The sequence below is a fragment of the Mastomys coucha genome, unplaced genomic scaffold (genome assembly GCF_008632895.1).
Source record: "Mastomys coucha isolate ucsf_1 unplaced genomic scaffold, UCSF_Mcou_1 pScaffold6, whole genome shotgun sequence".
Lineage (NCBI taxonomy): Eukaryota > Metazoa > Chordata > Mammalia > Rodentia > Muridae > Mastomys > Mastomys coucha.
In genome coordinates, this window is record NW_022196912.1 from 70,780,578 (window position 1) to 70,804,804 (window position 24,227).

Sequence of the window (24,227 nt, forward strand, 5' to 3'; positions counted from 1 at the left end):
TAGAGACACAAAGGCAGGAAGATTATGAATTTGAAGCCAACCTACATTGCAAGATTTCTAGGGCAGCTTGGACTATATAAGGAGACTCCATCTTAGCTAATATACAACCAATCAATCAACCAATCAATCAACCAATTATAAAAAACAACCCATCCAATTGAATAAACAGTAACAATAGTGACAAAACCAAATCTCACAAAACAAGACAAAAACAAAACACTGAATTTCATCCACTGCTTCAGCAGGACTCTTTGGAATGGTGGTTTGGGAAATAAAAATGTATTGAACAAGAAAGAAATGATTATGCAACATGTACCTCTACAGTGTGTTCTGGGCTCATCTTACAGACACCAACAATGTGCACGCTTTGAAGTGTGTCAAATTGCTAAGGAAGAGATACTAGGTGCAGAACACATTCAGTTTTATTACAACAAAGATGTTTTATTGAAGCCCAAGTGCTGGTGCAGTCTGATTTCCAAAACTTAAAAAACACCCTTGCCTTCTGAAGTAGGTCCCACAGCTATATGGTGCACGATTAAGCCCACTATAAAGCTGATTGGCAGGATTAAATTCTGGCTAATTTCTGTACTGCCAGTGAGCCAAGCATCCTCATTACCTGAGTTAGTTACAAATAGAAAAATCTGTCTTCCAGTGCAGGAGGCTTGGTTGAACTAGATTGGAGCATTCTGAGGTGGTTTGGGGGTCCCTAGGGATGAAGGGTCATGGTCAGAGTCATCTTTATCCTCAAAGGATACTCAGTGGAAGATTCTGAGGGTTCTGTGGTGAGACTTTGTGCTCTGGCCAGGCTCTCTTGCTGTTGACAGCTTTTGTGTGTTATTGTTGTGGAAGAAGGGGTTTGGCTGGGCAGATCACCTGCCTCAGGGGCTGGGAGAGAACTGGCAAGGAGATGCAGGGGAAAAAGAGGTAGGGATGTATTAGTATTGGGGAGATGGGAGATGATTCTGGAAACAGAGTAGTTTCAGGATAGAAGATATAGTCAAAGATAACTGCATGCTAGATTACAGCTTTCGAGGGGGGTATGGTGTCCTGGGAGAGAGTAAGAAAACACCAGACAGGGGTGGGGGTTATGCAGAGAAGTAGCTTCATAAGGTTTGCTCCAGCAAACGGGGGCTGGGGAAGGGGTACTGCGGGGCAGATTTACAGTGTGAGTCTGCCAGTATTGAAGCAGGCTAGAGATATGGAGAATTATGGGACATAAAGGATAAAGCAGCCCTTCACCCTGGGGTCTGCTTTTAGCCTCTCAGCTGCAGAGTGGTGTGAATCGCAGTGCAAGTAACAACTGCAGAAAGCCTTTCTCCCCTCCCAGCTATCAAGCCGCAGCTTCCTGAGCATCTCAAGGCAGTCTCCCTTACAAGGAAAGACACCTCCCTGTCCCCTGAGCTACCCCAGTGGCTCCTGGTTTTACTGTATCAGATTATAGTCCTGTCCACGGCACCCCTAGAACTACCCTATAATCTCACTTATCAAAAAAAGATAAAGAAGAGGAAAGGAAAGGTTTCCTAGCAACCTTTTGAGATATAACTTGAGAGCCATGGAGATGGTACGCATGGCTAATGCTAATTAGACTGCCTTTGCGGAGCCCATACACACACTTGGGTATGTCTTACTTTCTTTTAGAGTGGTTCTTTTTCTCCTAACTTTTGTGCTTGAAGTTTATATTAATATATCTTTAATAAAACCTCCAATCCTTCCTCTTACTGGCTAGTCTTGACATCTTTAAATTTTCTTTTATTTTAGGTTAATCCATGTGTGCTAGGCATCTGCATGTATGTGTGTGCATGTGTATGCAAATGTCCAGGGACCCAAAGGCCTCATTCCTCCTGGAGCTGGAGTTATAGGCAGTTGTGTGCTGCCTGACATGGGTGCTGGGAACCACACTCAAGTCTTCTGCAAGAGCAACGAGAGCTCTTAACCTCCCAAGCATCTACTTGATGCCCTAAAACTCTTTTCTATTTCAAAACTACCAAGAGTAAGGGTTGGCTTGAGTTAAGGTCTCTGAAAGATTAAAGGTTTTCTTCTTCAGGCTTGCTGAGAGCGACAGTGAAGAGGTGTGCTTCTGCCCCCTCATTGCTGACCCTAGGACATTTTATGCAATGACTTGGACGTTTATGCTTGACAGAAAAATTTCCACTTGTTTCTGTGCTGTTTGCTAATGTAAAGGATGAAAGGGATGCTTTTTATTAAATGGCACTCGATGAAGGGACAATATATTTTATCTCTAGATTGTCTAACAATGCAATGAGATGAGGTAGAGGGTAGGGGCTATGGGAGATTAAATGAATATCAGTCAGACTGGGGAATATGGTAGCCACAGAAATGTGGTGATCTCATCCTGACTTGTTGTTTCTTCATAGAGTAAAACCTTCCATTTTAGAGGCAAACTTCTTAATATAGTATATTTACAAAGAGATGAAACGACCAGAATGTTCTAAGGGAAGGTGAACTACTACAGAGAAGCTCCTCCTGTCAGGAAGTAAACCTCTCAAACTAGTTCCAGGAAGTCCCTGAAACTGACAAGATTCAATAGACACCCCCCCCCTTCCCAAGAGTACTTAAGCTTTAAAGACTACTGAGAGAAGACTTTTAGACAAGCCCCTAAAAGTTGTTCAGCAGCTTCCAGTCTAGAAAAGACAAGACAGACCAACTGAGCCATCAGGAAAAGATGGTTTCCAGCCTGCTGAGCTCCGCAGTCTGTTCAGTGTGCTGCTGGTTGCCATCTTTTGTGAGCTGTCATCCAGACTGGGGTGGCCTTTGAGAATGCAACTGCTTTCTGCACCCATAAGTAACCACTCATCCATATTCCAGTAAGTAACCCAATAAAATCCATGGTTCACCAAATCAGACTTTGGTGTTGTCTGTAATTTGGTCTGTTGTCAGTTCCCTATCTATCTGAGGCAAGCAGACATTGATCATGTTTCCTGGAAATAGTGTCACACAACACACTGGCCCTGTGTATTGTAGTCTGAATGTGTTTTCCCCAGATTTATTGGGTTGAACTGTGTCACCAAGGCTAAGAGATGGGGCCTTCAGTAAATGATTAGGTCATGAGAGCTAAGCCATCATGGATAGGATAGTGGCCATTAAAAAGGACATATGGGAAGGAGACCAACCTTGTTTTTGCCTTCTTGCTCTTCCTCTTTCCATCATGCTAAGACATAGCAAAAGTAGAAAAATATAGAGTGGCCTCCAGCAGATACTGAATCTGTTGAAATCTTGATCTTAGAATTTTTTTGTTTGCCAAACTTTTAAAAAAAAGTTTTTGCTGCTTAGAAATTACCCAGAGTCAGTTATTTTGTTATGATAGTACTATCAGGCACAGCCAAAAAGTACTTTGGATTGGTCCTAGAGCAGGTCAGCCTGGAATTACCTTTATTATCCTTTTAAAAAACTTTTTCTCTTCAAACAGAGACTAGCCTCCAGATGATAACATCTTAGCATGTGAAGAACTCTGAGATGAAAGTACAGGCTGGGGGCTGGTGAGACGGCTCAGTGGTTAAGAACACTGACTGCTCTTCTGAAGGTCCTGGGTTCAAATCCCAGCGAGCACATGGTGGCTCACAACTACCAGTAATGAGATCTGATGCCCTCTTCTGGGGTGTCTGAAGACAGCTACAATCTACTTACCTGTAATAAATAAATAAATCTTTTTTTTTTTTTTTTTTTTAAAGAAAGTACAGGCTGGGTTGAGACCAGAATGTGGAAGAAGAGAAGAGAGTGGGGGTAGGATCCTAGGAGCACAGAAAACAAAAACAAAAACAAAAACAAAAACAAAAACAAAAACAGGCAAAACCCCCAAAGATCCATTAGAGGCTGCGGTGGGGTTCTGAGAACCCAAAGATGTTGGAGTGGATCTACCAGTACATGCCTGAAGGAAGAAAGCAGCAAGAATGATTTCATATTCTCCAGAAAGTGGCTACAGAGAAGTCAGTAATGGGAACTAGGAGGTGACAGAATAGGGAGCTGTCTGCTGAGGCCCCAGGGAGACTGGTTAGAGCCATGATGAAAGATCTGGTGTTTTACATAGATGCTCCCTTAGCATGGCACACCACAACCCCTTGCCAAAGGGCTCATGAGCTTTCACATTTTTACCCACTATGCTCTGTAATTAAATAGACAAGATAGAAGCCCCACAGTCTCACCTCTTTCTCTATGATACATCTTTCTTTGAAATTCTGTTGAAATATAGCCTGTTTTATCTGTCTGTCTGTCTGTCCGTCCGTCCATCCATCCATCCATCCATCCATCCATCTATCTATCTATCCATTTATCTATCTACCATCTATCTACCTATCTATCTATCTATCATCTTTCTACACAAATATTTATTTAAGATATTAGTTTCCTTGCATAATGAGCTTTCCCAGTTCACATAAAAAAGTAGTCTTTGGGATATATTTTTGTCTAAATAACTGAGGAATATGAATAATGGTTTGTGTGAGGTGTTCTGAAAACATCCTCTTCCTTTATTGATGGACATTAGGTTGCCTTCACACCTTTGCTATTAGGAACAGTGCTGCGGCAGGTATGAGAATGCAGACATCCTCTGACATACTGTAATACGTTCCTCTGGTTATATAAAGTGTACATTATTAAAGAGAAAAACCAAAAGTTGTATTCTTTCCCTTATTATATAGATAACTTCCAAATACAAGAGAAAAGGCTTTGTTGGGGGCTGATACCACTTTCTTTTTTTTTAGCTCCCACTTTCCTATATTAGCTAATATAGCTAATTTTTCCTGTATTAACTAATTTAACTAATACTTTCCTATATTAACAGGAGTTTTTTCAAAGTTGGAAATGGTTGATAATTTCTCAGCTTGCTATGTAGCTATAATATAGACATATCACCAAGGATCTGGCCATGGGTATCTACGCTAGTCCCTCATTTGGAGATGGTGGTAAAGAAGATCAGTGGCAGCAGTGGGGATAACATTGCCTATGTGGTGTAAGCTAGGCATTTTCTGCTTAGCACTGTTGCTACAGTTAATTCTATAGTGTGTGTGTGTGTGTGTATACATGTGTAGATAGAGAATTAAAACATGTATGCATGTTTGCCTGCATGTATGTGTGTGCGCCCCATGAGAGCAGCTGGAACATACGGAAGTCAGAAGAGGAAACTGGATCTGTTGGAGGTGGAGTTACAGATAGTTGTAAGCAACCACTGGGATACTGGGAATTAAATCCAAGTCTTCTTCAACAGCAGCCAGTGCTCTTAACTACTGAGCCATCTCTCCAGCCGCCATAGTATAATTTTTGTGTGGTGGCAGTACTGGCTTCTTGGTCTCTCTTGTTTCTTCTCATTTTTTTTGACCCTGGTGTTATTGCTCTTCCCTATGACTTTGTGAACTATCTAGTATCTGCTAGTAAATTCCACTTCTCTTCACAGAAGCCAGAGAGTGTCTGTTACTATGGTGTATTATGATTGGTTGATTTACTGTATTGGATTGAGAAGAACTCGGTGTTTTCTTTCAAGATCTGTGGGTGATTATATAGTTACCACCAGTCCTAATTTGTTAGGGCAGAAGGGGTTTCTAAGATAAGTGACTTTTCAGTGATAAAGCTGGATACATCCTTCTGTTGAGCTTCCTGATAGTAGTATGTGACCTTAAACATGTTTCAAACCTGCTGTGTGTATTAACAGAGATACCCTTGTTCTTGCAGAAGTTCAGTCAAAGAACTGGTATGAAAACATGCTGCAACACACAACATAAAGAGCCCTGCAAAAGTAAGGTAACGATATGATGAACCGACTACAGAAATCCTCTGATTCCTTAGCCAGTGTCAGAGTATGGATCCAGGATCATCAGTCAGCATGAACATAAGCTGGTAAATTATATACTATATGCTGGATTTGGGCTTTTGGATTCTGGTGGTTTTTTTGTTATTTTTTAATTTTGAGGCAGGGTCTTAGGCAGCCTAGGCTGGCTTTGAACTCCTAAACCTCCTGCCTCCATCTCCCATGTACTGGAATGACAGACTTGTATGAGCATGAATAACTGAAAGGCAGATTCCTTGGATGAGGCTGAAACTTAGTGGCATGTGGTTCTAGGTTCGATCCCTGCTGCCACCTACCCCAAAAATTAGAATTAGAGAAATACAGTTGCCTAGCTTCCATTCTGACCTATGGTGGAAAAAAAAAATCCCTGGAAAAGAAACGCAGTCACTTCAGTCCCAGGTGGTTTAATCCATGTTAGAACTCGAGGTTTCTGTCTTTGGAAGAGAAGACATGGGCACATCTACCGGCTCCTCCCGCTCCTCCCGGGTCTCCTCTGTGTGCTCAGTTTTGGAGAGCACATTCGCAGTCCTTGCTGCCCATAGGAGCAGAATTGCAGTGTTGCTGGGACAGAATATCTGTCCCAACCCAAAGGAAGAAGGTTCCATATTGGCTCATGGTTTCATTGTCATGTGACCCCAAGTGTCTGGACTCATAGTGAGGGAGACCATTAGGGAGCTTATGGAGGAAGAGATGGCCAATGGCCTGCTGGCTAGGAAGCACTGTGAAGTCAGGACAGGACCAGAGTACCACTGTGAGCCACTTCCTCCAACCAGGTCCCTCCTTTCATTCCTTCCATCTCCTCCAAACCTGTTCAAATACTAAATGCATTATGGATTTGGAAGGAAATAAATGCTTAAAACATAATTAAGCCAGAGCGCAGAAGACCTAATTGCCTCTAGAAATACCTTCTCAGACACACCTAGATAATGCCTTCCTAGATTATGGACACTCCTAGAGACGTTCTCAACCCCATCAAATTGACAACCAGTGTTAGCGATCACATGACTGGGGTTAGGGTGGGATCAAAGGCCACGAAACATTGGTATCAGCTCTCAGATGCAGTTCCAGGCCCACTGAGTGTATCTGTGGAAGAGGTGCATCTGCACTGAGCCTTATGAGTACCTTTCTGCAATTAATCATGCCAAACTGGGTTACCTGCCAGGTGTAGAGTGTTTTCACTACATTTCCTTCTCTCCAAGCTTGCCACTGAGACCAGGATACAGAACAGTGTACCAAGGTCTGTTGCCTGTTTGATTTTTGAATGAGGAAAATTGGAGGACATGGCAGATAGAGTCAAGACCCGACCCTTCTCTGAATAGACTAGGGCCTCTGACACGTTAGGCTTCCTCGCAGTTCTACCTGGCTAGACTGCCTTCCAGCCAGGATATTAGACCTTTCTGAAGACAGGCAGACCCAAAGGAGCAAAAAGGCAGAGCTAAGCTGCTAGGTTTCTGTGTCTAGCCCCACTGTGTGCCTGCCTATTTTCCCTTATAGGTTGTTTACCCAGGCAGCTCCACCTGGACATTTAGGTGGTAGAGTTGTCCTTCTCCCTAGCAGTAAGTGCCCTAAGTCTCTGAGAGAACTTTTGTCTCCAAATCACATTGAACGAAACCACCCACCGCTAGCTCAGGCGGACTCAAGGTCTCCGATGATGCCTTGCGGACTCAGCAAGGGCAGACCCTCTTTCGTACCCAGACAACTGCTTCGTCCTTTCATAAGATGTAGCTTCCACAGTTGCTGAGTTTGGGAAGCCCAGCTGGTGGCAACTTCTGGGAGAAGGAGCCAATTGGTGAGTTGGGCATTTCTGAGGAGAGAGTGTTGCCTTTTGCTCTCCCCCCATCCCCGCAAAGATCACTTTACTAGGAATCAACCATCAATGGAGAGCTGCTTTCCTTCCGGTCATAGGTTCCTCACCTCCACTACATAGAACCACAGTGAATTCAGACTGATTTGCCTTAAAGCCTGACAGTGAGTGGTTAGTGATATGCAAAACCAGGCATTGAAGCCTAGTGTGCTTAGCATTGTCTACCACTTAATTGGCCGTAATAATTTTATTATCTAGGTATTAAAATGGGACAATTGGCAGTCCCCCCCCCCCGAAGTGTTTCCAGGTTGATTACATATGTAAGGAGGAGGGGCTGTGTAAGATCCATATACCCAGTAAACTGTTTTTTCAAATGACATTCCTTCCTCTTTATTTTATTTCAAAGTGTAGGGAGTTCAGTATAGTTCAAGGAAAGCATTGTGGTAAACAGCCAGATTAAATGTGAGCCGTGTAAAGAGCAGCAGCTTGCAGAAATATTGCTATAGATACTAAGACCAAACCCTGCCTCGGTACGGACCACACATAATTGAATCATGTTCAATAGAAGGCCATTACAAAACCGAACTTATTTGCAATGCTAATGTGGGGAAGACAGCTGTCACAGGGAATTAAATATGATCATTCAGAGCCTGAATAAATGAGGTGTCCATTATATTCTGGTGGTGTTGCAGGCTGCTTGAAGAACACAAATAAATGATACTGTTGCAGGGACCGGCCCATGGTTTTGTCTTTTAGTCCTGGAAATATGAGCGCTCTGGAGGTGGAGGCAGGGAGACAGAGATACAGGAAAAAGACTTGGCAGATAAATACAGGCAAGTAGGCAAGGAGTTTTTGCCCCTTCTCCCCCCACGAGCCGTGAATGCACAGGCATAATCAAAATTCTATTTTCTGATGCCTGAAATAGATTTTAATTCTATTAAAGATTTTTGTCAAGATTCATCCTGTCTCCGTAAGACTCAAATCACAGCCAACTCACAAAGGGGCCGAATGTGAACGAGCAGACTGGAGAGTAAGCAAAGCTAATCCTTTTGTCCCTTCCCCGAGGCTTTCCTTCCCATCCAAAGGGATAATAAAGATAACAGAAGTTTCTCCCTGATAATCAGTCTGCAATGAGCATAAAAGGTACTTGGATCAGCTCTGGTTCTAAAGATGCCATTAATTGTCCAATTAACAGAAAGACAGTTCTTCTTTGATTAGGTCTGAGCAACCTGGCCACAAGTAAGTTTTCTCATGTTAATAGCACGAGATACTACACTGTCATCTTTTGACACATAATAAAATTAGGAAAAAAAAATTTAAAGCAATTAAATATAAGAACATTTTCTGCTAGAATATCAAACTCGGGTACATCTAGAACATGCTTTATTAGTATGAAGTTACCATTCACAAGGTTTGGTGAAGCACAGGCCTCTGTGACCAGGAGCCAGCATGGCGCTCTCAGAAGTCATAGCTGCTGGGATAGAACAGCTCCTTGGAAGTAAATGAGACCTCAAAAGTCTCTGCCTGTCGTGTGTTAAACTTTATTCTCTGTAAGCTACCATTGAAGAGGTTCACACACACACACACACACACACACACACACACACACACGAGTGGTAGTAAAAGTGATAAAGAGATCAAATGGGAAGTCTGTTTATATCTGGTTTTGTATATACCAAGAAATGTAGCGTTGAGGGTTTTTTTTGTGTATTATGGTATAGAATTACATTTATGAAGTTATGAATTCAATTCAAGAAGGTATTGTATTTGCAGCTTCCAAGAGCTTTGAGTGCTTCTGAGTTGCTTGTCAGTAAATTCTTCCTGACAAGTTGGTTTCAGGTCCTTGTGTGACATTTTAGAAATGCAATGCCATATGAATGCTTGATGGGAATCCCTAGAATTGGTGCTGTGACTGAAGCGATTTTTCCTCTCACACTCACAAAAGCTCTCTCCTTTCAAGGTATATAATTTTTTTTTTTTGTTATTAAAATCTATTCCTTGGAAGCATGACTAGGGGAATTAATGTATGAGAATTGTGGGTTCAGGGCTAGCCTCAGCTACATAATGAATTTGAGGCTAACCTGGGCTGCATGAGACCCAATCTAAAAAAAAAAGAACACCTTAAACAACAAAAATATCATTCATTTTAAAGAAGACTTAGGGATACTTACAGTGTTAGCAGAAAAAGATGATTGGACTTAAGATTTTAAAAGAATTCTCTAGAACCCTGACTTGGAAGGGAGGTTGAGAGGTCATGAATTTCCACACGACGAGAGCAATTCAGATGCTATCATGCACTCAGAATTTAAAGATCTGTGTTTATAACAAACCCTCAAGTAATATAACCTTTAAATAGCAAGTAACCTCCCCCATAATCCCAGCTTTCCAGAAATGCTACTGATAGCTTTATTAATATCACTTTAATATTTTTAATTTATCTGTGTGAATATTCTCATACATTTCCTGTTTTCTATAACCACTTTATTGTGGATTGAGGCACATGTACCTAACATGTTAAAATATTTTTAAAAAGTTTATCAATATTACTTAATCAATATTAATTAATTAATATGCTTTAATATATAATACTAGACTTCATTCTGATATTTGCACATACATCTATAATGTATTTTGATCAAATTAATCCATCTACTATCCAGTCTTGGCCCTCTCCCACTCCCCTTGAATTCTACCCTTTTCCCATCTAGTTCTCCTACAATCATGTCCTTTTTTTTTTTTTTTTTTGGTGGCTCAATGAGTTGCTTACAGAAATATGGACATGGCCATCTTACTGATGAAGGCCAGGGTTTGATCCTCAGTATGGTAGGGGGGAAAGGACAGTATTTATTACAGCTTAATTTAAAGATTGGAAAACTCTAGTCTATTGCCCAAACCCTGCCCCTTCCCCTCACCTGGTTGTGTAAATGACATTTTTCCTGGGATTCAACTATAGCTGTCTGCTTTAGTGCAACAATGGCAGAGTTTAGTAGCTGCAACAAATTGTATTGTTTGCAAAGATGAAAGTATATTGATTGCCCTCTACAGAAAAGTTGGTTGACTTTTGACTTAACCCATCATTTTTCTGGGTGTGAAGATTATCTCCAATTTTTATACTATTGAAACAACACTTCAGGGTCAGTAAGATGGCTCAGGGGGTTAATGCTCTTGTCTCCAAGCCTAATGAGTTTGAGCCCTGGAACCTAAATTGTGGAAGGAGAAAATCAACTCTCCCAAGTTGTCCTCTGACACATTATAGCACACACATGTACACACACACACACACACACACACTGTAATAAAAAATAACACTGCAATAAATATACTGTAAACTCTTCTTGGTGTATTCAGCCACTGTCTCCTGTCCTGTTTATATGGATGGATTCTGTTCCAGAAGCCTTGGGCTATGTATATCACTGTGACTTCTGGGGTCTAGAGACTAGACTGCTAAGGTCAGTCAGTCACACAAATACATTCACACATCACTGATGGGAGAATTAAGTGAGGTACATGAAAGTCTGCTTGGAGTAGACAGCCAAAAACTGGTACCCAGTTAGTCTACCCTACCCTCTATATCTTCTCCTCTTTCTGATTTTAATCTGCATCCTTCTGTTGTCAATAACTTATTTATCACCATAAGTGTAAAAGTTTATCTGAGTTCTATGGGTGCTAGAGAATCCTATGTGGTCCTAAGGATCCCTGTCAATCTTTCCTTACATATGAGGGAACAAAGGAAGAAGAGAGGGAGGAAAGAAGAGAGGGGGAAGGAAGATGGAGGATAGAGACAGCAAGATTAAAAGAAAGGCAGAAAGAGAGAGAGAGAGAGAGAGAGAGAGAGAGAGAGAGAGAGAATATTAAAAGTTTTGTGATGGTTGGAGTGAGACTAGACCCCATAGGCTTATATAATCGAATGTTTGGTCCTTAGTTGGTGGAACTGTTTTGGGAGGAGTTAGTAGGTGTGGCCTTTTAGGGGAGGTGTGCCACTGGGGTTAGTCTTTGAGGTTTCAAAAGCCATGCCATTCCCTGTGTTCTCTCTGCCTCCTCCTTGGGGATAAGGATGGAAGCTCTCATCTACTGCTCTAGTGCCATGCCGGCCTGCCTCTTGCCTTACTCCCTGCCACGATGGTCATGGACTCTAAACATCTGGAACTGTAAGCCCCAATAAACCCTTCCAATCTACGAATAGTTGTCTTGCTCATGGCATCTCTTCACAGTGAAGGACAGGTAACTAAGACAGAAACACAGGTAGAAAGGAAACATTGAGTCCCGATAAAAACCTGCTGCAGAAGTGTGGTTGTGATGGCTACTCATGGCTATCAGTTTGACACTCCCGAGAAGAGAGAACCTCCACTGGGGATTGTCCTCCATGCCCTGTGGGCATGTCCATGGGGGTATTTTTTCTTATTGTTTAATGATGAGTAAAGGACTAGCCCAAAGTGGGAAGTGCCAACTTTGGGCAGATGGTCCAGAATTTTATAAGAAAGGTTACTGAACATGAACCTGAAAACAAGCTGGGTAAGCACCATTCTTAACACTCCCAGTGTCCTGACATGTCTTTATTAGATGATGACCCTGTTAAATCCTTTCTTCTCTAAGTTGCTTTAGGTCAGAGTTTTATCACAGCAACATAATGAGACCAGGAATTGGCCAACCACAGTTTTGGTAAGGTCAGCTCCATTGAACTGATCAGGCTTGATTTTTCCTGAGTTTGTGGAATCTTAAGATTCAAAGCTCCCAGGGAGTGAGCTTAGGGCAAGCACACCTCTGTGAAGCGCTTGGGGCAGCAGGAAGGGTCTGAGAGCCAGGGCAGAGGAGCCTTGTGCATTGCAGGGAAACTGGGCACACACCTTGTAAACATTTACTGTTTAGCATCAGCCTTTGTTCTGAGCATTGGGGAAGTGAAGTCTAAGAAAATGCCTTTGCTCTTACATTATGTAGAAGTTACTTCTTCAAACTAGAACTGAGGTGTTGTAAGGAGTCATGCACCATAAAACAGCAGCTGTCTGCTTCAGGAGGCAAGTTCCTCAGGCTCTCTTGAGTCTCAGTCTCCTCATCTGAAAAATGGAGCTGATGTAGCTGATTATGGTGTGCATTAAAGGGTTAGTTCACCGAAGACACTAGTAAGTGGTGGCTATTGTTTATGGCTAAGAGTGAGGGTTCTGAACTTCGGCTGGAAGTGGTAACATAGATTTTGCAACCTCAGAAGCTTAGGCAGAGGGATTTCAAGTTTGAGGCCAGCCTGGGATGCATTCAGATTCTAGCTGCTTATATAGGAGTGCCTTGGCTCCTATATATAGGTAGAAATCGCCTCAGTCATGTGTTTCTCCCATGGCTAGACAGGTCCTGGTACCCTGCCACCATGGGTGTTAAAATTGTACTCTCTCAATGAGAGGCCCTGTGTGTTCATTTTTATTATATTAATAATATAAATCCTGTTATTTTTCAGTAGTATCATTTTTAAGTGCTTAAATTTTATATTAAATAATTCTATCCTTTTCCATTTGTCTTATTTTTGGTCATGCTTTGGTCATACTATTGAATGCTGCTTATGTAGGGCAGGTGCACTTATTTTATAGAAAGGAAGCAAGTGTCCTGCGGGAGAGTGACAGGTTCTAAGCACACATGAGCCTCATGTTTAGCAATGAAACACCATCCCTGAATGGTTCAACCATTTCCACAGAGCACTTGGTGATTTATATGAGAAAATCATTGCATTTAAAACTGAAGATACAACAAAAGGCAGAACAATTCATAAACTTATATAATAGGAATACAGTTCCCCCTTGAAGACTGGTGCTTTCATGTAAAGTGTGGTATGAAAGCAAACTTCAGGACTGTTAAATGCCCTCTTATAACTAATTCTTGCAATTTAGGTCCCTGTAGTCTAGAGAAGAGGAAAATAAAGAGCCATGTCCCACTAGAGAAAGTAAATTTGAAAGAAATATTGAAGTAAAAGGAATAAACCATTTCTGAGTACTTCAAACACAATGGCGTAGTTGTCTTTTTAAGCAGAGTACTCGTGTTTAATTTCCACCCGTCAGCAGGTAGAAAGAGAAACGGAGAAAGAGAAATAGCTTTACAGATCAGCAGAGGCCCATTGAGGTAATAAGAGGTCTGACGTAAGCGTATGTTTAGACTCTAGCAATTCAAATATTTTCATATTTGAATCTCTATCTTCAGCACTAGAAAACTAAGTGTTGGGCATGAAGTCTGGTACCCTACGGAGTGTTGATTAAATGTCTTAAAAATTCAGCAGCATCTAAACAAGCTGATAAGATGTGTGTGGCATTATAGGTGGGACGTGCCTCACGGGAAGGAGAAGGCTTACCTTTGGGACTCTGTGGTTGCCTCTCTGGAAATTGGCCAAGATCATATAATTTAGCAAACTGAGTTTGTTTAAAAAGTCTGAGAGAAGCTATCTACAATGCTTAGGGAAAACCCCAAGCTGATGCATTAGAAACTGTCAGTGGGAGTATAGTCTGTAAAAAGTAAAGACGCTTGAGTGAAGGAGTGAAATGATGTAAACGTATTGAATTAACGAGTACTCCTCCTGACTGGCACTACATGATCATAAAGTAAGAGGGGGCAGGGGAAGGCTGTGTGGGGCCATGTCAGCAGGCTCTACAACTATGAAGAGTAAGGAAGGTGGAGGGCGTGAAGACAGTGGCTTGCTCTTCAATGAAGGGCTTTTAATTTTGCAATTAATAGGATGCTTTATTTTGCACCAAATTTAAGCCTTCAGAGCTACCCCCACTTGAACTTTAACAAATAAGAGGAAAACGAGTGTTGGCATGGGGTCCAGGCACTGAGTGTGAGCAGAGCACGTGGCTTTAAAATTCATTGTTCATTAGTTCATGTTTGGAGGCTGAAAGCTTCCCAAAGGTCAACAGTGTACTAATGCTTTTTATTACCATAATTATTACAAATAGTTACCTTTTGCTACGTTGGCTGTGCCACTTTGAAAAATTACTTTTGAAAATAGTTTTTCAGGCCTTAACGTCTCTCATCAGAGTAGTGAAGGGAAATTACTGGTGCTGGATGCTGTGGGAAGCAAGAGGATGCAGAAGTGGGCCCATGTCGGCCACACACTGTGCCCGTGCTGGAGGAAGGGCCAGTTAGTGAAGTGTGTGCACTGGTATATTATGGTTTCATTTCTGTAAGTAGGAAAGTGATGTCGTTTTTATTTGGAGCATTTAGGGTTGAACCTGGGGTTCAGCCAAGATATTTTTGGAGCGTAGATGACAAGTTATATTTTGGGGGTGTTTGTGTAACTCACACATGAATGCATTTGCATGTGTGCACACCTACAATTAGTTTTTCTGTAATGACACAAGCCATCCCTTGGCAAGGTATTGGTCAAATCTTTAAGAAGGAGTCCAAGTGTGTGTGTTGGCACTAATTTGGCTTTAAACTGGAAGAATGATCTAGATTTAATTTTTAAAATTTTATTATTATTTTACTTGCATGAATGTTTAGATTGTATGCATGTCTGTGAACAATTTGAGTGCAGTACCATGGAGGGCAGATGAGCTTATTGTATCTGAAACTGGAGTTTCAGATGGTTGTGAGCAGCTACTGTGGGTACTGGAATGAAACTTGAGTCCTCTGTTAGAGCAGCTAATGGTCTTAACTACTGAGACATCTCTCTAGCTCTACTCTAGATTTTAGATTTAGCTACTTTTATATTTTTTTGTAAGTTCAAGAGAGGGATGAAGGACCTGACAGAAGAAATGGAAGTGGCTTTGGAAATAGCAACTTTAAGATGTCCCTGCAGAAGGATGTGTTAAAAGCCTATAATTGGCAAAGTTTAGGGGAAAATCATGAATAGGAAGATTAAAGCTACTTTGATCTGTTGGAAGGATTCACATGTTAGAAGGTTGGTCTCCAGTGAGATGACATTTGAAGTTAGTAGAGCCTCTACAAGTGAGGAGTTGATTAGTTTATTGGGTTGCTGTCCTCAGATGGGATTTAAGGTAGCTTTTATGAGAGCCTGAGTTAATTCTTCTGATAGCAAGTTATTATGAAAGAACAGTGGTGGCACACACCTTTAATCCTAGCACTTGGGAGGCAGAGGTAGGTAAATCTCTGAGTTTGAGGCCAGCCTGGTCTATAGAGTGAACTCCAGGACAGCCAGGGCTACACAGAGAAACCTTATCTCAAAGCAAACAAAACAAAACAAAAACAAAAAACAAACTAAACTAAACCAAACCAAACCAAACCAAACCAAACCAAAAGAAACCTAACCAAACCAAAGCCTTCAAATGCTTGGCTTTCGGCCAACTGAGTGACTCCTCCTCTGAATAAGATATCATCTGCCCATGTGTATAGTAGAGGATTGCAAAGTCAATCATCAATGGGAGGAGAGGCCCTTGGCCCTGTGAAAGTTCTGTGCCCCAGTGTAGGGGAATACCAAGGCCAATAAGTGGGAGAGGGTGGGGTGGCAAGCATGGGGAGGGGGGAGGCAACATGGAGGCTGTTCTTGTAATTTTTGTTTGTTTGTTTGTTTCTTGGAGGGGAAACTGGGAAAGGAGAAATCATATGATATGTAAATGAAGAAAATATCTAATAAAAAAAGGAAAAAAAAAGATATCATCTGCCATGCCTCAACCGGGTAAATCCTCTCCTCAGGAGTCAGGGCTATGCTGTGTAGATTTTCAGTCTCCTAAACAGTGAGCTAGACAAGTCTGTTTTATTTCTAGAGTACCCAGTCTTGGATATTTAATTACAATGACAAAATATGAACTAATATTAAATTTTAAAAATGTAATGACTTCTTTGGGAAATGAAAGAAATCTAACAGGGGGTTTATGTTTTCATGTTAATGAAATATTAACATATAACTTGCTATTAGTGCTAAGTATGCAAACTAGGAGTATTTTTACCCCAGGAGTCTGTTAAGGTCCAGTCATACTAGAGACGTAGTATCACAATTGACTAATATACACAGTGTTACCTGTAAGAATAATTTCTTACATATAGTCTCTGGAACATGATGTTTCAGTGATGTTTCTAATCTTGGGACTTAGATAAAGAACACTGTGAGGCAGAAGCAAAAATAAACTGAGGTCAGATTGAGAGAGCCCTAGAGCTCCCAGATGTATGACTTTGAAAAGTTGCCCTGGTGGCATGTGGAAGCTGCATTAAAGAGATGACATACAAGGAGGTAGGAAAACCAACTGTGTTGTTTTCTGCTGAGAGATGACAAGCAGGCATGTGAGCTAATAGGAAGAGGGAAAAGGGATAACATACTTGCTTCCTAAGTAGGGTTAAAATGATGTACTGCAGGGTGGACAAAAGGGTGGAGGGGAAAGACTGAGTCAATGGAGACCAAGCTCAGGTGGTAGGTGGTGGGCTTATGCTGCATCACTGAGCTTGAAGCACAGGAGAGCAGAGCTGTTCTGCTGGGACTCGCTGGAGGAGGCTGCTGCAATAGGTACCATGCACTGGGTGGCTCAAACAACATACATGTGTTATCACAGAGTATGGAGGCGGGAAGGCCATGGAGGTGCCGTTCTTTCTAGGGTACTAGAGACAGTTTTATATTAAGCTGATTTCTGGCTTCTGGAAGGCCCTGTGAGACTCTGGTCTTCACAATGTTGTTCTTTTATGTCCTTTACACGCACAGGTTTCCATTTTGTCAGGATACTGGTTATGTTGGCTAGGTATTTGTTTTCATCTTATGGATTTTTAAAAATGTATTCCATATAGGATTCTTTTAAAAAATATTACATATGTGCATGGTGTGCGTCTGTGCACATGAGCATGTTTGTACACTTGTGTGTGCATGAGCACATGCTATGCTCAGATGCAATTGTCAGAAAACTAGCAGGTTTAACTCAGGTCTCCATGTTTCTGCAACTAGTGCACTAAGCCATCTTGGCAGCTCTAATCTTACATAATTATATATCTGCAATGATCTTATTTGGAAATAAAGTTATATCTGAAATAATGGAATTATTTTTGTGTGTGGAGGACACATAATTCAATCCATACTATTAAACTAGGTGAAGTGCTAATGAGATTTAAAAAAAATGCCAGGCAGTGGTGGCGCACGCCTTTAATTCCAGCACTTGGGAGGCAGAGGCAGGTGGATTTTTGAGTTCAAGGCCAGCCTGGTCTACAGAGTGAGTTCCAGGACAACCAGGGCTACACAGAGAAACCCTGTCTCAAAAAAACAAAAAGCAAAAAACAAAAACCATAAAAACAACAACAAGAAGAAATGCACCGGGGAGAAAGGAGTCAAAGATGCTGAGGTAGCAAGAGGGATCTGAGAAGTCTTGCTCCACGTTTTCTGTGAGCTCATATTCTCCTCCTGTGGGCATTCTCTCCACAAGTGCTCGCCTCCTCATCCAATCTAACCAAGTGGTTTATGTGTTTAGTCTTTTCTTAAGGTTCCTGTGACATACAGACAAACTGACAGACACACTGATAAATACATACATTTGAGTGCTTTTCTCTTGTCCAGGGTTGCTGGTATCATCCGAGCCTTGGCCACAAACCTAAGAAGGGAAGGAACATTTCTTATTTCCCCTACAATCTCTTTATGTGCGAAGCTTTCTGTTGTGTTAATCTGTTGACTTAGTTTTTGACAGTTGAATATATGTATATAATATTTTTTGACAATACCTCTCAGCTACCTCTCTTCCCCTGGGGATTCCCTCATGTGTCCTCATGTCTTCAGTGGGTAGGCTGGTGCTCTCTGCTGGGATGCTGGCTGCTGATGTTAGACTGATCTTGTGCAGGTAGCTGTTGCTGCACTGACTCCATGAGTACAATGGCCATGCCATGTCCAGAAAACAGTATTTCATACTTCATAGCACTCTGCACTATATTCTTTTAAAAAAAAAAAAAGATTGATTTTATCTTAGTTTCTTATTTACTGTGTGTGTTTGTATGTGTATTAGTGTGTATGTACTAATGTGTGTGTATTAGTGTGTATGTATTAATGTGTGTGTACTAGTGTGTGTATGTGTATGTATTAGTGAATGTTTATTAGTGTGTGTATTAATGTGTGTACTTGTGCATATTAGTGTGTGTATGTGCATATATGTGTTAGTGTGTATGTGTGTGTTTGTGTGTGTATGTGTCTGCCCATGAAGGCCAGAAGGGGCACTGGGTCCCTTGGAGACAGTTATAGGTAATTTGGTTTTTTTGTTTGTTTGTTTGTTTTTTTCCGAGACAGGGTTTCTCTGTGTAGCCTTGGCTGTCCCGGAACTCACTCTGTAGACCAGGCTGGCCTCGAACTCAGAACTCAGAAATCTGCCCGCCTCTGCCTCCCCTCTACCTCTCAAGTGCTGGGATTAAAGGCATGCACCACCACCACCCGGCAGTTATAGGCAATTTTGTGAACCACCTGATGTGGGTATTGGCATCTAAACTCTGGTTCTCTGATAGAGCAGTTAATGCTGACTCATCACGGAGCACCCTCCCCAGCTGCCAACTCTTGTATTCTTTTTGCTCCTACTTCTGAGATACTCCCTGACCCCTGCAGGGGTTGATATCCATATCCCACTTAGGTCTGAGTACTCAACAGTCACTTCTCAGCACTTTGTCCAGTTCTGAGTCTCTGCATTGCTACCACTGAAGAGAGAGGCTTCTCTGGTCCAGGCTGAGAATAACACAAACCTGTGGGTATAAATGCAAATGCTCCAGACGCAGTTTAACAGCATATCCATTAAGCAAAACAACAGTCACCTCTTACCCTCTGGCGTCTGTGACCTCCAGAGCCATGGGCTTTTGACCAGGTTGACAGTAACCAGGTACACATTCTTTCCTATGGAGTAGGCTGGGATTCAATCAGGCTGTGTGGTTGACTATCCTTACAACTTCCATGCCTCTATTGTACTGGGGTCATATCTTCTTTTTTTTTTTTAAACAATTAAGTCAATTTATTCAAACAGTTGACTTAGGCATCTGCAATGGTGACTTCAACCTCGACTCCTGGCTCAATACTGATGGAAGTAATCTGCTTAACAATCTCAGAAGGACTATGTAGATCAATGAGTCGCTTGTGGATCCTCATCTGGAACCGATCCCACGTCTTAGAACTTTCACCACAAGGTGTTTTTCTGGTAGTGATTCTCAGTGTCTTGGTAGGCATGCGGACCGGTCCCTTCACTTTTAGATTCTTTTCCTTTGCGCCTCTGATCAAGTCCGCACAAACCTTCTCCAGCGACTTCACGTTGCGGCTGATGAGCGTGATTCGAATTCGGTGAATCGCCACTTCGGGCTCCACGGGCGTCTTTCCGGTATCTTTAAATGCCATGGCTGAGGCGCGGCTTCCTGACCGACTTGTTCCTCAGCAGGAGCGAACAGCGGTGAGTCAGGACGGAGCAACCTTGACAGAGCTCCGCAACACGTACCACCAGGTCTCAGAAAGGCTGGGGTCATATCTTGCCTGGCAAATTGGAGTTGTGGCATTCAGAATTCACAGTAGGTAAGACTGTTGATATTTCTTCTCCTTAGCAGCCTGTATAGTACTATGAAAATCGTTTCAGCTCAGTGTTTGTTTGTAGACAGGGTCTTAAACTATGTAGCTCTGGCTGGTCTGGAGCTGTGACATGGGCGTTGGGAATTGAACCTGGGTCCTCTGGAAGAGCCAACAGTGCTCTGATACACTAAACTATCTCGATGTTTCTGCTCCATATTTAGAATACTGATCTCTCACTTATCCTCACATGGACCTAAAAAAAGAAATTCAGAGTGAAACTGAGGGTTAAAGTTACATATTGCATGGATGGTCTATAGTCTGTCTGTAGTAAAGTCACATATTACGTGGATAGTATATAGTCTATATGTATTAAAAGGCTTATTTGATTTTACTAAAGATGCAGGCTCCCGCTGAGAGAACCCAGAGCATGAACAGGTTGAGTAGAAAACTTTAGAGGCACTGGAATGGTTCAGGAGCTGGCGGGAGGAGCCATGAAATAGCAAGGGGAAGGGAGAGGTAGGGAAAAAGCTAAGACAAGCAGGGAGGGCACAGTATTAACTCTCTTAGATGGCTAAGGATCCAGATGTGTCTCTGGTTCAGTGTCTGCTCTGCTCTTTAAACATACATTTGATTAAGAAGTGAAATTAGAACAGTTTTTTTGTCCACAGTGATCACAGGCAACAGATTCACTGTAAAATAAAGAAGAGAATTACTGTCAGTTTTATTCTGAGCTCACCCACAGTCAATGTGCTGTTGGGGAGAGACACCAATTGTGATAAATTGTGCCATCCGTCTATGTAGGTTGACCTAGCGATAATACATTTGGAGGCAAATTTTATTCTTCAATTCTGAGTATTGGGACCTGGTCCCAAGGTTGTGAGCACATACTGCTTCTATGTACACATATGTGCTGCTGTTTAGGCTGGAAAGAAAGGCGTTCAATTGTGTGTGCATGCATACACACTAGCAGAGAAGTGAGAGGGGGAAGATTTGAAGGTTGGGGTGAGGCATTTGAGGACATATAATGCTATTTGATGGTAAATAAGTACCTACTGGCTTGTCGCCCATGCCTGCTTCACAAGCATTTCAAAGGACACTTTCATTAAAAATAAAGCAGTTAAAATGTCAAGGTGCCTATTCCCTCTCTCTCTCTCTCTCTCTCTCTCTCTCTCTCTCTCTCTCATTCTTTCTTCTTTTTAACATTACAAAAGAAGTGAATTGTGGAATGCCTAAACTGCAGCTAAATAAAGGCCTTTTTTTTGGCATTCCTTGGAGAAATCAAATCCAAGACCAGTGGTGAAAGGTGATGGTACCGTCTCCACTACACAGACATTTCTTCTAATTATCAGCATGAATGCAATTACTTACAAGCATTAGGCTCCTATGATCATGTCCCTTAGAGCATTTCATCTTTAATGATTTTCCTTGATCGAAAGCCAGTTGGAAGCATTTGTTGCATAACATTGCTCAACCAGAAAGAAAAATACGTACTTCTCAGAAGAAAGATCTGTATGCTTTCTTTTCAATGGTACTTATATTCTGCCAGAATTTGATTAGGAGCCATCTTGGCACAAAGATTGTTAATGAGGGAGTCAAATAACTATATAGATTAAACAGTTTCTTGGAAAAAATACAATGTAGCAATGGTGTTTCTTTTCCAAGGATATTGAAGTTTAGAATTGTAACCACTTAAGGTGGATTGTTAAGTGCCTTAATTTTTGAGGGCAGATATGGGAGGGGTGGCTTACTGAGGGAGTCTATAGCCTTGAAGGGGGAGATGGTTTTAAGGAAGACATTTCTGGTTTAAGGCTTACATCAAAGTGTAGATTCCTCAAGTAGATTAGAATTCTGTTTGCTATTAGAGATGTGAGAGAGTACCTAGTCCCCCTCCTTGAGAAATACATAATTTACCCTGCTAAATCTGACTTGGTGATTAGGTGCTTGCTAATAGAGGCACAGTGGCTAGGTGTCAAGTTCTGTCCCAGCATTTTTTTAATCCTATTTTTTTCTTTTTTAATATTAATATGAGTACACTATAGCTGTCTTCAGACACACCAGAAGAGGGACATCAGATCCCATTACAGATGGTCGTGAGCCACCATGTGGTTGCTGGGAATTGAACTCAGGACCTCTGAATGAAGAGTTAGTGATCTTAACTGCTGAGCCTTCTCTCCAACCCCCCGTCCCAGCATTTTTAATGTTGTCATTTCTTTCTCTAGGAGTTAAAAAAAAATCACAAAACAATTTATTTTACATTGTTGAGAAACAATTTTGTGGTGCTGGCTTTCTGGATAACAGATGCTTACTTTTCTTATCCTTGAAGGTTTTTAATGGAATTGGTGATTGTTCACTGCATCTGGAATATAATTTTGCTTTTCTTTGAGAAGCAGCGTCATTATTACAGGGATTAATGATTTGACTGTGATTGCATCAAATCCACAGTTGCCTTCTAGAGTAATTGAGGTGAAGACTAGTGCAACTCAGTGACCATTCGGGTTTTTGTTCCTTGTTTTCATGTTTCTTAGGGTCATTTCACCATCTTCTTTTTACCACGGTGCTCACTCATCAAGGCTGCTGGTGCCCCTTTTGCTGAAGTGACTAGAAGTTTTTTTTTTTTAAAGATTTATTTATTTATTTTATGTATGTAAGTACACTGTAGCTGTCTTCAGACACACCAGAAGAGGGCGTCATATCCCATTACAGATGGTTGTGAGCCACCATGTGGGTGCTGGGAATTGAACTCTGGACCTTTGGAAGAGCAGTCAGTGCTCCTACCCACTGAGCCATCCCTTCAGCCCATGACTAGAAGGTTTACCTACAAATAAAATACAAAGTTTTGCAGCCATTATTCAGATAAGGACTTTATCCTTTGTGTTTGCTTGAAAACCAAATTTTATGTTATTGAACATAAAATGACACATTATTGATTAGTGATAATCTTGGGGATCTTTTGAAGATGTTACCTGATGAGTTTAAACAAATTAACTTGGCATTTGCACCATAGAAATTTGTAGAAGGATTTGTTTAAATCAAGAAGCACATATAAGGGCCTCTGGATTACCTCAACCACTCCTGGTTCCTGCCTCTGTAGCTCTCCTGTCTCCAGACTGTCTTTTGTCTCTAGACGTCTTGAAGTCAACGGTTCTTAAATGTCAATGATTTGCCTGGAGCCTTGTGAAGTTACAGATCAAATCCAAACCTTGAAGTTTTGGGTTTAGTAGGTCTGGAGTGGGTCCTGAGAAGCTGCAGTTTTACGGGGTTAGAGGAGATGCAACTGGTGCTGGACTCAGGGCCGAACTTTGGCTGAGGAAATTTTCCCTCTCCATAGTTACTGAAAGAATGAACCAAGAGGCATCTGTTGCCAGAGAACTTTGCCCAGAGATGCCTTGTGCTCTCAGGGCCTGCAGGGTAGGTCTGTGCCCAGTAGCTTCTCATACTGGAGAACAGGGTGGACTTTACCGTTATGAAGGTATCTTTTGATTTGGGAGTCCTAAAACCCCACATGTTAATTGTAATCTTTGGTAATGAATAGGTTCTATTCTTGCTTTTCTCATCTATAACATCTATATTTTTAAATTGGACTGTTAGGCCCTATCTCACTCTCAACGCCAACAAGGTTTAATTCTTCTCAGGTTAGTTCAGCTGGCCTCAGGTGGGGAAGCTAAGAGGTGGGGAACAGAAAGCAAGGATTCTGGCTGAGAAGCACCTAAAGAAATGTTCAACATCCTTAGTCATCAGGGAAATGCAAATCAAGACAACCCTGAGATTCCACCTCACACCAGTCAGAATGGCTAGGATAAAACCTCAGGTGACAGCAGATGCTGGAGAGGTTGTGGAGAAAGAGGAACACTCCTTCATTGCTGGTGTGATTGCAAGCTGGTACAACCACTCTGGAAATCAGTTTGGCGGTTACTCAGGAAATTGGACATAGTACTACCAGAGGGCCCAGCTATACCACTCCTGGGCATATACCCAGAAGATGCTCCAACATGTAGTAAGGACACATGCTCTACGATGTTCATAGCAGCTTTATTTATAATAGCCAGAAACTGGAAACAACCCAGATGTCCCTCAACAGAGGAATAGATACAGAAAATGTGGTACATCTACATAATGGAGTACTACTCAGCTATTAAAAACAATGAATTTATGAAATTCTTGGGAAAATGGATGGATCTGGAGAATATCATCCTGAGTGA

General features: G+C 41.7%; 1 pseudogene across 1 annotated transcript; it reads right to left on the reverse strand.

Annotated features, from left to right (window-relative positions):
* Positions 1 to 19,458: 19,458 nt before the first annotated feature.
* LOC116079935 lies at positions 19,459 to 19,976 on the reverse strand (annotated as a pseudogene). Its single transcript, XR_004114224.1, has one exon. The product of XR_004114224.1 is annotated as a 40S ribosomal protein S20 pseudogene (transcript).
* Positions 19,977 to 24,227: the final 4,251 nt, after the last annotated feature.